This window comes from Acanthochromis polyacanthus, chromosome 24 (genome assembly GCF_021347895.1).
Source record: "Acanthochromis polyacanthus isolate Apoly-LR-REF ecotype Palm Island chromosome 24, KAUST_Apoly_ChrSc, whole genome shotgun sequence".
NCBI classification, from domain to species: Eukaryota; Metazoa; Chordata; class Actinopteri; family Pomacentridae; genus Acanthochromis; species Acanthochromis polyacanthus.
The window spans coordinates 2,141,649-2,159,263 of NC_067136.1; the positions used below are offsets into that span (position 1 = coordinate 2,141,649).

The 17,615-nt window shown below is 41.8% G+C and overlaps 1 protein-coding gene and 1 long non-coding RNA gene across 3 annotated transcripts in view; both read left to right on the forward strand.

Moving 5' to 3' along the window:
* Positions 1 to 9,514: 9,514 nt before the first annotated feature.
* Positions 9,515 to 17,615, forward strand: part of LOC127532539 (uncharacterized) — a 64,716-nt gene continuing 56,615 nt past the window's right edge. Inside the window, exons 1-4 of the long non-coding RNA XR_007939959.1 lie at positions 9,515 to 11,572; positions 12,449 to 13,596; positions 13,688 to 13,779; positions 13,895 to 14,049. This is a non-coding gene — a long non-coding RNA (uncharacterized LOC127532539). The remainder of the gene's footprint in view (positions 11,573 to 12,448; positions 13,597 to 13,687; positions 13,780 to 13,894; positions 14,050 to 17,615) is intronic.
* The window catches only part of LOC110972189 (butyrophilin subfamily 3 member A2-like), a 45,496-nt gene continuing 44,459 nt past the window's right edge, over positions 16,579 to 17,615 (forward strand). For both annotated transcript variants that reach the window (XM_051944343.1, XM_051944344.1), the window contains exon 1: positions 16,579 to 16,795. The gene's annotated coding sequence lies outside the window, so the exon portion shown is untranslated. The remainder of the gene's footprint in view (positions 16,796 to 17,615) is intronic.

A 17,615-nucleotide genomic window follows, 5' to 3' on the forward strand; every position in this document is an offset into this window, starting at 1 on the left:
AATCCACCTGTCCTCACCTGTTTAAACCAGTTTGCTCATAAGTGGTTCCTGTTGGGATACACAAAGAGACAAAACATGAATGAAAATGAGTCCAAAGACAGACATGATGGATGTACATTACATAAGGCCATTCATCAGTTAGACAATAGACATGTTTTTTTCTTTACCACTGACTGGAGGTGAAACTTGCAACTTTATTCCTCACTGAGCCTTTCAATACTGAGCTGGACTGATAGAATGAACCACTCATGGTAGATAAGGATGTAAAAAAGAAGTATAAATGTCCAAGTGTCAATCACACTCTACTCTAACTTCTGCCAGTGATTGGATCAACTTATGGTCCATCCTGTTCCTCCTCTCACACTGACTTCAAAGTTTTATTTGTTGGCATAAATGTGGATATTTTCCGTTTAATTGTTCTTTTTCTTGAAACTTTTTCATCAGAAGCCCAAACCTTTAGGAGACACTTTAATGCTTCTGATTGTTGACGACATTTCAACATCATCTTGTTTCTACGTTGTGACATCAGACATCATTTTAACTCAGATTGTTTATGAATGAAAGCCTCTCTTGGCTGTGTGTGGAGGAGAGAAGGTGAGACCTTTAACCCCAAGAACACCAAAGCTACCATCAAGCATGGTGGTGGCAGTATCATGCTCTGGCTACTTTACACAAAGTAAATGAAACAATGAAGAAGGAGGATTACCTTCACATTCTTCAGGAATCCCAAAAATCATCATCAGAAAGTTGATCCTGGCCACAGTTGGATGTTTCAACAAGACAATGAGTCCAAACACACATCAGACGTGGTAAAGAAAAGGTTCCATCAGGATAGAATGAAGGTTCTAGACTGGTCTCCTCAAAGTCCTGACTTAAAGCCATCAAGAACCTGTGGACTGATGAAGAAACAAGTCTGAGGAGCTTCATAGTCCAGCTGTCTCCTCTGTAGATCTGTTGTTCAGCTGAATGTGTTTCCTGTTTCCTACTTCATTCTCCTGAATTAAATGTTTTCTAGAAAAGTCCAAACAGCCACACAGTGTCCTGATGGATGTTCAAGTGGAAGACAATGTGGCGTCATTTTAATGTCTCTGAATCATCCTGTAGGCCTCCATGTTTTTCTAAATCATGACTGGATCTGGATTTTTGATGATGAACAATCTGGCAGACAGGTTCTTCATGTTCAGATCCTCTTTGACTACAACAAGCTCCGCCCTCTGTAGATAGATGGACGAACGGATTGACTGACAGAATTAATTAATCTTACGAACAAACAATAAACAACAGACAGTGAATGAATGAATCCAGATAAACATGTCATTAGTTTCTCCTGATGGTCACTGGAAGCTGTTGGTAGAGCGGTGATCAGTTCAGAACTACTTTGTGAATCTGTAAATTCAGTCATTTCCAGAAGAACAATGATCACTGCTTGGCCTTTGTAGGAGGGAGAGGGAGGCTGCAGGATGAGGAGCTGAGATGATCTGCTGGATGAGTTGGTTCTGGAACGCAGAGACAAGGAGGAACTTTGGAAAAGTTACCTTGAAAAAGTGTTGAAGTGAAAATACTAAGAGTCAAATGTCAGAGTTCCAAAGAAAACCTTTGAGCTGTTGCATTATGAAAGTTAACTAAAGAAGGACAAAGAACCTTTTAAAGGAAGCCAAAGTTACAGAATAGAAGAGACGTAAAAATAAGCCAACAGAAGAAAATCCCCAAATTAATTAGAATGCATGTAAAAAGAAAGCCAGACAATTCAGTGACTTTCTTTTATCCAGAAAGTTTTGGAGCCAATTCAAAGCAGCATCTGACCAATCATGGATGTTTCTATCCCAAGTGGAGGTCTGGAGCTTCACTGTCCAGGAGAAGTCAGAGGAAAAACACCTTCAGAACTTACTTTAGGGTCATTCCGTGTGGTTTCACCAGAGCAGATAAATTAATATGCCTCAACTCTCGCATGGGAAGATGGGCAAAAGAGGGGAAATTGGTTCTTTTCACTGTGCAGAAAATGTTTTTGCATTGTTGCTGCACCATTTTCAAATTAGTCCTAAATTTGTATGCCATTAGATAGTCACAAAAGTACTTTCTATGCAAAATTGTAGGCCTGTAGCTCAAATAGTTTCTGAGTTGTGGGGGTCTGAAATTTTTCAGAATTTGGGCTATAAAAAGCCTTGCCAGCGTTTTTTGCATCTTTAAGTGGTTATTTCTCAGCCTCTAGACATACCAGAGAGCTGTGAGTTGGTAAACAAGGCCTCTGCATGTAGCTAGTGCCCCACAAACATCCCCAGGTGTTTCCCTACACTCTGCAGGCCGTGGGGGCTTCCTAAAAATGCTAAAAAATTAAGAGACACCTACTCACGAGTGGAGTTTGGGACCTTAAAAGTATTAGAAATACTGCACAGAAGTGTTCTAACACCCCTGGGTTCCATTCTACACAAACTTGTGTGATAACTTAGCAAACTGGAGCTTTCTAGGTACCTCAGTTTGGAAAATATGAGCTCCCAAAGTTGAACAAGATTTTAAATTGGCTATTTTTGGTGGCAAAAATCTCAGTGTGGGACAGGTACCAGGGACCCCAAATTTTTCTACAAGACAGTTCCATCTGTCGTCTATCACTGAAGAAATGACACCCATTTGCAATGCATCCATGTAATTATAACTTACACATACAAATTACATGTACTAACTTGAATTCAGGGAGCTCTGTAGTAGTTCATGGTTGATTAATTTAAAAATACAACAATAATGTTGAATTTTACAGTATCAGTGCAGTGGGATTAAATATGTTAAATTTAATTGTACAATGTCATGTTACAAGCAAAAGAACCTATGCCTAAGTTATAACTTAGGTATACCTAAGTTATACCATTACACTTTTTGAAGGTAGTCACCTTTAACAACTAACATTTCAAAAAGAACAAAACATACATAATACTACCATTGGAATGACTACTAATACTTGTATCCCAATTTAAAGTACTGAAAAGCAAAAAACATTTTGACATTATCCATGCCATTTTGAGTAAGAATATCTCAGTAACTACAAATATAACCCTGCTGCTTTTTTGTACAGTGATAGACGACAGAACTGTCTTGCAGAAAAAATTGGGGTCTCTGGTACCTGTCCCACACTGAGATTTTTGCCACCAAAAATAGCCAATTTAAAATCTCGTCCAACTTTGGACGAGATTTTTTCATATTTTCCAAACTGAGGTACCTAGAAAGCTCCAGTTTGCTAAGTTATCACACAAGTTTGTGTAGAATGGAACCCAGGGGTGTTAGAACACTTCTGTGCAGTATTTCTAGTACTTTTCAGGTCCCAAACTCCACTCGTGAGTAGGTGTCTCTTAATTTTTAGCATTTTTAGCAAGCCCCCATGGCCTGCAGAGTGTAGGGAAACACCTGAGGATGTTTGTGGGGCACTAGCTACATGCAGAGGCCTTGTTTACCAACTCACAGCTCTCTGGTATGTCTAGAGGCTGAGAAATAACAATTTAAAGACGCAAAAAACGCAGGCGAGGCTTTTTATAGCCCAAATTCTGAAAATTTCAGACCCCCACAACTCAGAAACTATTTGAGCTACAGGCATGCAATTTTGCATAGAAAGTACTTTTGTGACTGTCTAATGGCATACGAATTTAGGACTAATTTGAAGATGGTGCAGCAACACCCCCAAGGAATATCTGGTCATTTCACCTGGAATGACCCAAAGGTCTAACAAGTCTAAGGCAAGCTCTTCAGCTTCTTCAGCGCGCTTACAAGCAGAACTGGAAAAGGCTGCACTTTTGGCAAAGGCAGCTACACTGAAAAGGAAGAAAGCCTTGGAAAAGCAAGAAGTAAAGATTAAAGCTGAGAAAGAAGAACTTGAGCTTCAGGCAGCTTTAGCGGCTGCAGATGCTAAACTTAAAGTTTTGAAAAAGTACACAGAAGAAGATGCTCAACAAAAGGACAATGAACAGTTTAAGCCACAAGAGAAGCAGACAGCTATATCATGGAAAAGACATGGACAATCTGAAACAGGTTATGATATGACCACTGAACGTCGTGGGAATACACAACTGAAAAATAAGTCACCATCACTCTCAAATGCTGAATTGGTATGTCCACCAGCCATAAGCGATGATGACAACGATGACGAGTCCTCCGTATGCAGCATTTTAAGCAGCAGTACTGCCGTCAGTGTAACAGGTGCAGAGGCCTTACCCATTGGAAGACGACGTCGAAGGGACATTACAGAACTACTGATTAAACAGCAAAAACTTTCTGCCCTGCCACCACAAAACATCCCCATCTTCAAGGGAGATCCTTTGGAATACAGACTCTTCATCAGAGCATTCGAGCATGGTGTTGAAGATAAAACGGAGAGCAGCAAGGATCGTTTGTACTTCATGGAACAGTACACTAGTGGACAGCCCAGAGAGTTGATACGAAGTTGTCTACATATGGATCCAGATAGAGGTTATCACAAGGCAAAGAAACTATTAAAGGAACATTTTGGAAACGAATACAGGATCTCTGTGGCATACATAGACAAGGCTCTGAGTTGGTCTACAATCAAGCCTGATGATGGTGAAGGGCTTAATGCACTGGCTCTCTTCCTCACCAGCTGTAACAATGCCATGTCAGACCTGGATGATATGGAAGAGCTGGATAACGTGGCCAACATGCGTGCCATTGTCAACAAGCTTCCGTATAAACTGAAAGAGAAGTGGAGGGGTGTTGCCTTTGACATTCAGGAGCGAACATCCAGAAGACCCAAGTTTAAGGATCTCGTCAGGTTCATTAACATGCAGGCTAAAGTTGCACTAAACCCTTTGTTTGGAGACATAAAGGACAGCAACAAGGGACAATCAGGGCCTCCAGTAAAACTCACATCAGAGAGAAGGAGTCACAAGACAATCTTTTCCACATCTGCAACACCCGTGAGTACTAAACCAGGTGTTAGCACAGAGTCAATGCCAAGTCAAAGGAGTGCTACAAGCTCTAGCAGTGCTTTTTCCAAGCCCTGTCTTTTTTGTCATGGTGAACACAGCATGGCACAATGTAAGAGGCTGAAGAAATCGCTTCACAAAGAGAAGATAGACTTTCTCCGTGGGAAAGGACTGTGCTTCAGTTGTTTGAAGCAGGGACACATGAGCAAGTCTTGTGAAGAGAAATTACACAGTGAGGTCTGCTCGTTGCTTCATCCCACTGTGCTGCATGTAAAGAGCAAGGAAAAGGCTATGCCTAAAGAAGAGTCAGCAGACGATGGTGAGCCACAGTCTGTGATCAGTGGGTTTGTAGACAAAGCAAACAAAGCATGTTCTGATACTGGGGCCGGGGACACAAACAGTATCCTTGCCATTGTTCCAGTACAAGTGAAGGCGAAGAAAGGCAACAAGGTAGTAACGTCATATGCTTTTTTAGACCCAGGCAGTACGGCTACCTTTTGCACCGAGGAGCTTATGAATGAGCTCAACCTCAGAGGGAGGAAGATTGACATTCTCTTAACAACCATGGGAGAGCAAAAGACTGTTCGCAGCCATGTTGTAACAGGCATGGAAGTGTGTGGCCTGGAAGGTCACAACTTCATTGATCTACAGGAAGTTTTCTCTCAAAAGACTATACCAGCCAACAAAAGGAACATTCCACAGCAGGAAGACGTGGACAGGTGGCCTCATCTGGAGCAAGTGAGAATTCCCCACATCGACGCAGAAATAGGTCTGCTGATTGGGACCAATGTACCTAGGGCAATGGAACCAGAGGAGGTCATCCGAAGTGTCAACAATGGGCCTTACGCTGTGAGAACCGTCCTTGGATGGACAGTGAATGGGCCATTGAGAGAAAATAATGGTGAACCTGCTGGAAATGGAAGATACATTACATCTAACAGGATATCCGTGGCTAAACTGGATGAGCTGTGGAATCAACAGTTCAAATACGACTTTCCTGAGATTAACCAAGAGTAACTGGAGATGTCCCAAGAAGATCTCCAATTCATGGACAGTGTTTCACAGTCAGCCAAACTGGTAGAGGGTCATTACTGCATCGGTCTACCACTAAAGAACAAGGAGCTGAAAATGTCTAACAATCGTGTTGTAGCAGAACAGCGGGGTCTAAACCTGAAGAAGAAGCTTCTCAAGAATCACTCATTCCGGGAGGAGTACACTTCCTTTATGAGTGACATGATTGCTAAAGGCTTTGCAGTGAAGGTTCCTGATGAAGAGCTGAGCCGCGACGATGGGAAGGTTTGGTACATTCCACACCATGGAGTGTACCATCCTAAAAAACACAAGCTGCGTGTTGTATATGATTGTGGTGCTTCTTATCAGGGAGTCACGTTGAATGAGAAACTTCTTCAGGGACCCGACCTCACCTGTTCCTTGCTGGGAGTTCTCACCAGATTCCGTCAAGAACCTGTGGCCACCATGGCTGATGTGGAAGCCATGTTCCACCAGGTAAAGGTTCCACATGAAGATGCCGACCTCCTTCGGTTCCTGTGGTGGCCTGGTGGAGATGTGAACGGACCACTGGTGGAACACAAAATGGTTGTGCACCTATTTGGTGCTACTTCATCACCGAGCTGTGCTAGCTACGCCCTCAGACGATGTGCTGAAGACAACAGGGACCTGTTTGAATCTTCAGTAACCAGCACAGTATTGCACAATTTCTATGTCGACGACTGCCTTAAGTCAGTCAGCTCCGAAGAACAGGCAGTGCTGCTGTGTCGCAATTTGAAGGCCATCTGTCTGAAGGGGGGCTTCAAGTTAACAAAGTGGATTAGCAACAGTCGAGTGGTACTGGGAGCCATCCCCGACACGGAAATGGCGAAAGAAGCAAAAGATCTTGATCTGGATCAAGATTCACTCCCTATTGAACGAGCACTGGGAGTACAATGGTGCGTCGAGTCCGACCAATTCAGGTTTCGGATCGTCATCCAAGAAAAACCTCCCACCAGAAGAAATATTCTCTCCTTGGTGAGTTCAGTCTATGATCCGTTGGGATTCTTGGCTCCGGTGGTCTTGCTTGCTAAGAAGATCTTGCAAGAACTCTGTAGGCTAAAGCTCAGCTGGGATGACATAATTCCAGATCATCTTGCGCAGAAGTGGTTGGAGTGGATTAAGGATCTGCAGTTGCTTGCTGATTTTGGAGTTGATCAGTGTTTCAAGCCAGCCCATTTTGGAAAAGCTACACATGCACAACTGCATCACTTTTGTGACGCCAGTGAAGAGGGCTACGGCACGGTTACCTACTTGGTCCAGCACAACAGCAGAGGCCACGTCCATAGTACGTTTGTCATAGGGAAGGCAAGGGTTGCCCCTCTCAAGCCAACCACCATCCCACGCCTGGAATTGACAGCAGCAACCATGGCAGTGCGCATGGAGAAGTTGATGAGGAAGGAAATGGAGCTACAGCTTGCTGACTCAATGTTTTGGGCAGACAGCACGGCTGTGCTCAAGTACATCAACAATGAAACGACAAGATTCCGCACATTCGTAGCCAATAGAGTGGCGGAAATTCGTAAGGCGTCAACAGGATCTCAGTGGAGACATGTCAGCACGCACCTGAATCCTGCTGATTATGCATCAAGAGGACAGAAAGTGAATTCCTTCGTGCAAAATCAAGCTTGGATCTGTGGACCTGACTTTCTCACACAGTCGTCTGACAACTGGCCAGAGAACCCTGATCGTCTGACTGATCTGAACACTGCTGATCCAGAAATCAAGAAACATGCCGCCATAAACGCTCTTGCAGCCGAAGAAAAGGTTGACATAATGCAGAACCTGATTGAGTACTACTCCTCATGGATGCACCTTAAGAAAGCTGTGGCATGGATTCTTAAGGTGAAGAACAGATTGCTCTGCATGGTCAAGAAAAGAAAGAAGCAAAGAGTGACTATTGCGCTGTCTGATGCAGATGACAAAGAACAAAGACAACAGTTACACAAGTTTATGACGAACTACAAGACAAACCTTGGCAGAGAAACCCTCACAGTGGAGGATCTGAAAGAGGCTGAACTGGAGATTATACGTCACTGTCACAGAAGAAGATTCCAAGAGGAAATCAATTCTTTGAAAAAGGGCGAACCTATCAGAAGAAGTAGCCACGTATACAAGCTAAACCCGGTTCTGCAAGATGGTATTCTGAGGGTTGGAGGCAGGCTCAACCGTTCATCTATACCAGAAGAATCAAAACATCCTGCTATTTTGGCTAAAGACCTTCGGGTGTCAGAGCTCATCCTTCAGGAGATCCACAAGGAAGTAGGTCACAGTGGACGCAATCATGTCCTATCCAAACTGCGTCTGAAATACTGGATCCCAAATGCTAATGCAGCAATAAGAAGAGTCCTATCCAAGTGTGTTGTGTGTCGACGGCTGCATGGTGCTAAACGACAACAACAAATGGCAGACTTGCCACGAAACAGACTCTTACCTGATGAACCGCCCTTCAGTAGAACAGGAGTGAACTATTTTGGTCCTTTTAAAGTAAAACGAGGAAGAGCTACTGTGAAGAAATATGGAGTTATCGTCACGTGCTTAGCCATTCGAGCTGTCCACTTGGAAGTGGCAGCATCCCTGGACACAGACTCCTTCATTAATGCTCTTCGGCGATTCATCACACGAAGAGGTCAGGTGTTGGAGTTGCGTTTGGACAAAGGGACCAATTTTGTTGGAGCCGAGCGAGAGCTCAAGAAAGCTATTCAAGAGTGGAACACCTCCAAAATAGAGGACATGTTGCTTTGCCGAGGCATTAAATGGATGTTTAATCCCCCAGCTGCCTCTCACCATGGAGAAATTTGGGAGCGTTTGATCAGGTCCATTAGGAAAATCCTCAATGCTACCCTGAAGACTCAAAATCTGGATGAGGAAAGCCTCCAGACGTTTCTGTGTGAAGCTGAGGCCATCATTAATGGGAGACCCATTACTACCCCTTCCAGTGACCCCAATGACCTAGAGGCTCTCAGCCCAAATCACCTCTTGCTACTGAGGACCAAGCCATCTCTACCTCCAGGACTTTTCCAGACAGCGGACCTCTATGCACGTCGAAGATGGAGGCAGGTCCAGTATATGGTGGATCCTTTCTGGAAACACTGGGTGAGAGAGTACCTGCCAGAGCTCCAAATGCACCAGAAGTGGTCAAGAGTGTCACGCAACTTTGTGCCAGGAGATGTTGTGTTGCTGGTTGATGAGACTGCGCCGAGAAACTCCTGGGTCATTGGCAAGGTCGTCGAAGCAGTGCCAGATGAACATGGACTGGTTCGCAGGATTCGTTTGAAGACCAAGACTGGTGAACTGGTCAGACTCATCACCAAAGTCTGTTTACTTCTGGAAGCAGTATGAAGCAGAAGTTCAGGCTGGCCTGACTCTACATATCAGAAGAAAGGAGACAGGACTCAAGTTTGTTTTTGAATTGTAATTGCCCCATGGTTACTTCATTCTTGTTGTTTGTAATTGTTTCTAAAATTAGAGAACAATTAGGGGCCGGATATGTATGAGGCAATCATAAGTTTGCTGATTTTCTCATTTCATTCTTATGTTATTTACAGTAAATATAATTTTTGCTGTAACTTTTGAATCTTAAGTTTACATATTGGTTTAATAGTTATTTCAGAGTAATGCTAATTTAATATGGTTATTTGTTTATCTTTTGGACTGGAACAGACTGTTCACTTTATGTTTAATTTTTGGTGGTACTGTAGCTTTAAGAGCCTGCAGCTTGGCTCACTAGAACGTGAGATTATGCAGAAAAACACCAGGTTAGCAGTGGAGAAACACGGTTTTCTTACCGTGTCCCATCCTGTGTTTGTTTTGAAAGCCTTTTTTGTGGATTAATCAGCGACACAATGTAAATAAATACATTCTTGTTTTTTCATCAAAACCTGGACTTGGACTGGATTGTTCAATGCAACTGGGATTGGACATGAGTAAACCAGAGATAACTGTTAACTAGCATTAGCCACTACATCAGCGTTTACTATACAGCTGTATCTAAACGCGGACGTCTGCACTGCAGCGTGCATACATAATACATGCACGATGCCGCGCCGACGTTCATCCATGTTCCGCGCTCTGGTCGGAAGGGAATTTCTGGTGCATTGCACGCTCACTTCCGCTTTTGATGACGTATCGTGCTCAGACGACTCGTCGACGCGTCGTTTGGGACAGCCCAACTGTAAAGATACTGTTACAGTAATCAAGCTGACTGAAAATAAATGCATGGACTAGCTTTTCCAGGTCCTGCTGAGACATCAGCCCTTTAATTCTTGAGATAGTTTTAAGTGCTAGTAAGCTGAATTACTGCTTTAATGTGTTTTCCAAAACTGAGTTCTGAGTCCATCACCACACCCAGATTTCTGGCCTGGTCTGCAGTTTTTAACTGTAGAGACTGAAGCTCGAGGCTCACCTTTAATCGCCCTTCCTTGGCTCCAAAAACCATTACCTCAGTTTTGTCTTTATTTAGCTGAAGAAAGTTCTGACACAGCCACTCATTTATCTGTTCAATACACTTTCCCAGCACCTGTATAGGGCCATGGTCTCCTGGGGACATTGTAATGTAGATCTGCATGTCATCTGCATAGCTATGGTAACTTACATTATTGTTTTCAATAATCTGAGCCAGTGGGAGCATATAGATATTAAACAGAAGAGGCCCCAGAATGGAACCTTGGGGAACTCCACATGTAATTACTGTCTGCTCAGACGTGAAGTTACCTATAGACACAAAGTAATTCCTATTCTTTCGGTAAGATTTGAACCAGTTGAGTACTGTGCTGGATAGTCCCACCCAGTTCTCCAGTCGGTTAAGTAGTATATTGTGGTCGACTGTGTCAAACGCAGCACTCAGATCCAGCAGGACTAGGACCGACATCTGACATATGACCAAAATCTGACATAAAATGACAACAATTAAACACAAATGACCACATATAACTGTAAAATTTACAAAATGTATCAAAAATTAAAAAGATTTCATGCAAACAAACCTGAAAGGATATAAATGTACTCTTAAGAGACACAATATGATGCCATGGGGAGACTTTTACACATCAATAGGGACAAAATGTTTTTAATCCATACATGCATCATCTGTAAATCAGAAGTTATTTCTTTAACAAATAACTAAATGTCATGACATGGGGCAGGTGGATCTAATTACTGCTGTCAGCAGATGAGATACTCATTGCTTTGCAAATCAAGGGAGGAAAATTTGTTTTAAGAGCAAGAAGCAAGGTCAAGACAAGGAGAAGAGAGAGGAAAGGGGAGACATGAAGACATTACTGCAGCTGTAATCTGGACAATCTTAAAATTCTGAGATTTAGATAAAGAGAGAAGAAGTGGAGAGTTTGGAGATGTCACCAGCCTGCAGACCAGGTAAGAAATATGTTTAAGAACATAAGAAAAGCAGAAGAAAATGGATTTTAGTCTCTTCAGTGCATACAATAGGACAACAGATCAGACCCAGGTAGTATTTTTCTGATAAGTTCAGAAACAAACAACATCTTGTGTAACTTCAGAATGCTGGCATGTGCTGACAGGTTCTGATGAATGTGTTTTATCCTCAGGTGTTAACGGGGCCTTGCTGTGCATCGTCCTTTTATCAGGTCAGTCTGCATGTGTATGATTCATGGTAAAAGTTGTTCTGCTACACACAAATATGTTTAGAAATGCTGGAATATTTTGACTTTTAACAGTTACAAAAAACTGTGAAAATATCTGCAAATGTATGTCAAATAATTGTATTTTTGGTGTATTGAATACAGTGAAACTGTCATTTTATTCCCATTTGTAAAACATCTGATTTCTGATGTCTGTTCTTGACGTCACTCTTTCCATTGATTTTTGAAGCAACTGTTGGATTTCTAACATGTTCCATGAAGAATCTGTCTCCTACCAACCCGATCATTTTAATGTTTGATGATTTTATATGTGAAGTATCTTTGAGTGTTTTGAAAAGCGCCGTACAAATAATATGTATTATTATTGTTATCATTTTACCAACTTTAACCATGTGATACATCTAAAGATAGAGACAATTTTATGAAGACTCTTAAAAGAAAATGTGAATGAATGCATGTTTGTAGCATCAAACATTTCAGCAGAACAAAATGGTTTAATAAGGAGAGCAAACCTCAGACATGTGGATGATGTAAATATGACACGTTTGCTTCATTTACGACCATTTTCAGTCCACAGCAGTCATTGGTGTCCAACCTGTGGGTGTGTTTGATCCACATCTGTCTTATTATTGTTTTTATGTCACATTCATGTGATCATTTGACTTGTTGACATCAGGACCATGACAGTCCTGACCTGAACAAACAAGTCATTTTAACCCAAACTCAAAGGTTAAAGTGCTTATTTTACCCAAAACAACAAACTTTAAACCTTAATGTGAATGATTTGTTAACTGCAGCACAGAGAAACAGTCACTGCTACAAATTATGTCACATTCAGGGTGAAAAATGTGTCTTTTTCAGGGCTCTGTTCAGGCCTTCATCTTTACAAATTGATTGATGAACCAAAGACCTGGAGTGAAGCCCAACAGTACTGCAGAGAAAAGTTCACTGACCTGGCTACTGTGGACAACATGGAAGACGTGGATCAACTGATTGCAGCTGCTGGCAGTGGCTACAGTGGTAAAGTATGGATTGGCCTGTATGACAATTCTAGCAGCTGGGCGTGGTCGAGGACAGATGACGGCTACTACGGAACCAACAATCAGCTGTTTCTCAAGTGGGAGAGTGGTAGACCAAATAAACACAGAGATGAGTGGAAGATATGCACTTATGTATTAGAAGGTCTATTGCGAGACATCTTATGCTCCCAAGGATACCCCTTTCTCTGCTATGACAATTCAGATGGTGAGTAAAACGTTACTTGTTTCGGTTTCTGTGATCCAGTAACATGTAGTGCATTTTCCAGACTGTGGTATAATTATTACTTCAAGTGTGTGTTTAGGCCCCAAAACAGGAAATGAACGGCAGCTTTGACTGTTTCATTTGTCTTGTAAAGATGTAACTCCTGTGAAGACTTGACTCTTTTCTTCATTTGATTTCATGCAGATTGGATTTTAACCTATAAGAACCCAGACCCATTTTTCCTTAAAGGATTTAATGAGTTAAGGTCAGACATAAAGCTTTACAAGGAAGAGACTGGGGCACTCAAAGTGCTTGTTTCACTGGTGTCACTGTGGGTTCTTATGGGTTAAAACTGTTGGTCAGAATAAATTGCTTTAGTGTCTAAATGAATCTGACTGAACTTTCAAAATTCTTGCCAGCTTCTTCTCCTCCAAGATATGTCTTCAACTCCTGGTGGAACCTGACATGGGAGGAAGCTCAGAGCTACTGCAGGAAGTTCCACACAGACCTGGCCTCCATCAGGAATGAAGAAGAGATGAAACTGGTCCAGAAGGCTGTATCAGACTTCTGGGGTGGATCCGTTGGTCTGTCCAGAAGAACCTGGTACTCTTGGTCAGATGGCACAGAGCATGAATTCAAAAACTGGTTGACTGGAAACATACCATATAACAGTGGAGACTGTGCTACCAGTGTGATCGGTGCTACTGATGCTGGAAAGTGGGTGGAAGATCACTGTGACCAAAAACGTCCTTTCATGTGCCACTACGGTGAGTTGTCTTCAAACAAACTCACTCTGACTGTGCTGCACTGACACTCAAGTCTATTTTTCATGAATCTGTATTTCCATTTTGTCCACAGAGAAAAAGCAGCAGCTTCGGATCAAGCTGAGGGTTCAGAAATCTGCAATGGACCTGAATGACCCCGCTGTGACGGAGGCCATCCAGAAACTGGTCAGTGTGAGATGAGATAGTTTCATGTTAACATTTAAATTTAAGGGACATCAATCTGTAAGAACAAGAAGAAGAATCAAAATCTTTTCTTTCTGCTCATGAACTTGTTTTTCAGCTGGAGAAGAAGCTGAAAGAGAAAGGGATCACAGCAGGGTTCAAACTTAGATGGGTCAAGAAGAATGACAACACCATCTTTGAGGAAGAGAAGGAAGAGAAGGATGAACTGTAAACTGTATTTACAGGATATCTTTCATTTGTTTTACTTTGAAGGTTCATGTTTTAGGTTGACATGTTAGAGCCAACTAATAAATATCAAACTGTCATGTGAGACATTTATTGTTTTGGAGTAGAGCAGAGTCAATTGTTCAGAAAACTGAACAAATATCTTATTTATCCTGTTGCTGTGTTGATACATTAATGGTAGGGCACATTTACAGCTGATTTTATGCAACATACATGTGGAAATCTACACGTTTAAACTGTGAAAACTTTCTCATGTGAAAATGTTGTAATGAACTGCAGAGACATCAGCGTATCCCTGTAAAGCTGGATTCATTTATAGAGCATGTTGTTGGATATTTCAGAGTGATGTGTGATGTATTAGGATTTAATATTGTAGCTTTGTAAGAAAATCTCTGAGGTCATGAGAGTTGTGAAGGAAAAATGACTCTTTCCCCTTTCTAAGGTCATAATGGCCTTTAGACAGACAGACACTGCAGGAGATCAGATATCGTCTATTGTGATGTGACTAAGCAGACCAGTTGTCTCCATATTGGTCTGTAATCTAAATCTGACCTTCTCCCAACTCCAATATAAAGCCAAAGATCAGAGAGAATCCTCAGAAGTGCTGCTGGCATTGCTTGCATGTACTGCTGCTCTGTTGGTGTCACTTCTCCTGATATCAGTAAACATTACTCACAACCTAAGTCATCTGAGTCTCCAGTGTGTCTCTCTGGATCTGCCTCCACATCACTGAACTTCAGCAACAAGAGTTCAGTGAATGTTCTTCATTGTGTGGTTTTTAAATATCTACAGATCTGTAGCTGACTTGTATCTGTTCTTTGTGTTAAAACTGTTTTTGCAACTGTAATCATCATAACGATTTCTGTTCATTATACTGGTTTGGTTTTCAATAAAGTTTTCTAACGATAACAAAAATCATCACCAGTTGTATCCTTTAAAATGTAAATGAGACTTTTCAGTTTAATCTGAATCTTTATTTAAATATCCAGTCATGCTTTAAACCCACAACTCTTTCTAAACCTGCTTCTGAACCAGCTGAGCTGCTACATGAACTCTCCCAGGCGGAAAAAAAAGTATACTTTAACATACTAAATTTAAGCACACTTAGTGTACTTCACGAGGACAAAATTATTGTACTCAAAGTGTGTTATTTTTGAGTACTAAAAACGTACTTAGTGTACTAATGATAATTCATTATTGATACTTAAGATATACTGAAATACAACTTAGTATCCTTGACTGTACTATTTTGAGACACCATTAAGATCAACTTAAATATACTTCAGTACTTTTCTCTCCTAATACTGTACTTATTTATAATGTTCTTTAGTTCGATTTACAGTGTACTTTAATCCACTTTTCAGGTTACTATTAATACATTTAGTCTAATTTAATCTTAATGTGTTGCCATTGCATTTTAAATATATTTACCAAAATTAAATAAAAATTAAAAAGTTGTACTTCAGTATATTATAGTTCATCTTAATGGTGTCTCAGAATAGAACAGATAAGCACACTAAGTTGTACTTTAGTATGTCTAAAGCAGCACTCATCATATATCACTAGTATACTAAGTACATTGTTAGCACATCGAAAATAATATACTGTGAGTACACTAATTATGTGTGCAGAAAGTATTTCATTAAAGTACACTTCAACAGTACACAGAAAGTATATTTTTTATAATTAATTTGGATTTCAAATTACTTTAAAGTAAACAAAAAATAATTAGAACATCAAGGGCGTCAGTTTGTTTTTAAAAGTGGGGGGGATGGAGACCACAGCCATTGTCAGATGGAAATGCACACCCTGGGTGGTGTGCTGGGTAATCGGGAACACCGGGGATATCCTCGGTGGGCCGCTTTATTGTTGGGCTGCTCCAGTCATAAAATAATAATAATAATAATAATAATAATAATAATAATGATGCTTTAAATCATGGGTCTCAAACTCGCGGGCCAACTGCGGCCCGTGGGACGATATTTTGTGGCCCTCTACTTGAGATCAAAGTTTAGTATTGGTGCGACACGCCTGCTTTTCTCATACAACACTTTGAGAAAACGGCAGCAAAATACCACAAGCTGGGCTCGAACTCACAACCACCACACCGAAGGCGGAGGCTCAACCTGTTGAGATATCGGTACATGTGGGCTAAAATTTTGCCCCTGCACACCTCTGGTCAGAGCTTCCACTTGGCACGGGCGCAAATTTAGCATCTGCGCGGTTTTTTTCTAATCTCACGAAGGTGTGCTGCATGTCTGTGCAACTCTCGGCCGAGTACGGATGGTGCGTTCAGGAGCGTCGGAATTTTCTATACTGCTGAAAATAACTGGGTTTACAACGGCTTACATGTGAAGAATTTGAATGTGTTGGAGACAAAATGACCCCTGACAAAAAGTGGGGGGGACACATCCCCACCGTCCCCCCCTAAACTGACGCCTATGTAGAACATACTTGAGGTAGAAAAAAAGTTTATTTTTAACATGCACGGCATTACAGGGAAAATGGATGTAACTGGTGGGTTGGGTCCGCCCACCACTGGGGGACGCTGTGCCCATCCCCACATGCCAGCACCTCCCGGTGCCTTACCGGCAGCCTCACTACCTGCAGTGTGTTTTCTAATCAGGGAAAGGACAAACGCTCTGCTTCAGTATGGGCATCAGATAGAGACACCAGAACCATCTCTTGTTGCACTGGACTATTGCTTGCCAGATCACAGAAGCCGATCGTCTCCAGGGGTTGGTGTGTTGTCGGTGGGTGCTGTACAGCCAAGGTAATTTTGTTTTTATTATTTGTAAATACTCAGCACCCAGTGTGTATAAAAAAATATGGAACTAACATATTTCTGTCTTTGCAGTTGCCGCTGCTGCTTCGTTTTTATGTTATACAGTCACTGGTGTTTTAATTATTTTTGGTGTGGTTTTATTGGGGCTAGGTTTTACTCAGTGAGTTTAGTGGAGGCCTTCTCTTTTATATAACTTAGTTTACTGTATATTTCAGCTTTGTTGTATATATTTATATTCTTATGCAGAGGTATCAGCGCTTAAGTGAATATACATGTACATGGCATAGTTTCAGTGAAATAACATAACCTCTGCCTCATTGCCTCTAGAAACACAGGAAACACACTGCAGCTCACTGACAGTAAAATAATACATCTCTCTGATGCACTTTGCCCATGACAAAAGAAACGTACAGAAACAAAAAGAAGTCTGGCACACTTTATCCTCTCAGCACGCTGTGTGGTTAACTAGCGATGTTTAACTAACTATAACTGATGAGAGGTGTGTTAGAGTCAGACACACACACAGGATGCTCACTTTACTTCGTCAGTCATCCTGCAAGAAAACACCATGCACAAACGAGTACTTACTTACTTACTTAGGCCTTGAACCCCTAGAGGGGCATAGGCCATTCACAACAGTCTGCCAGCGTCCATGGTCCTGGGCGATTCGCTCCAACTCTCCCCAGGTGCAACCGGTCTGCTTGGCGTCCGCCTCCAGGTCTCTTCTCCAGGTGTTCTTTGGTCGGCCTCTCTTTCTCTTCCCCTGAGGATTCCAGGTCAAGGCCTGGCGTGTGATGTTTGTTGATGG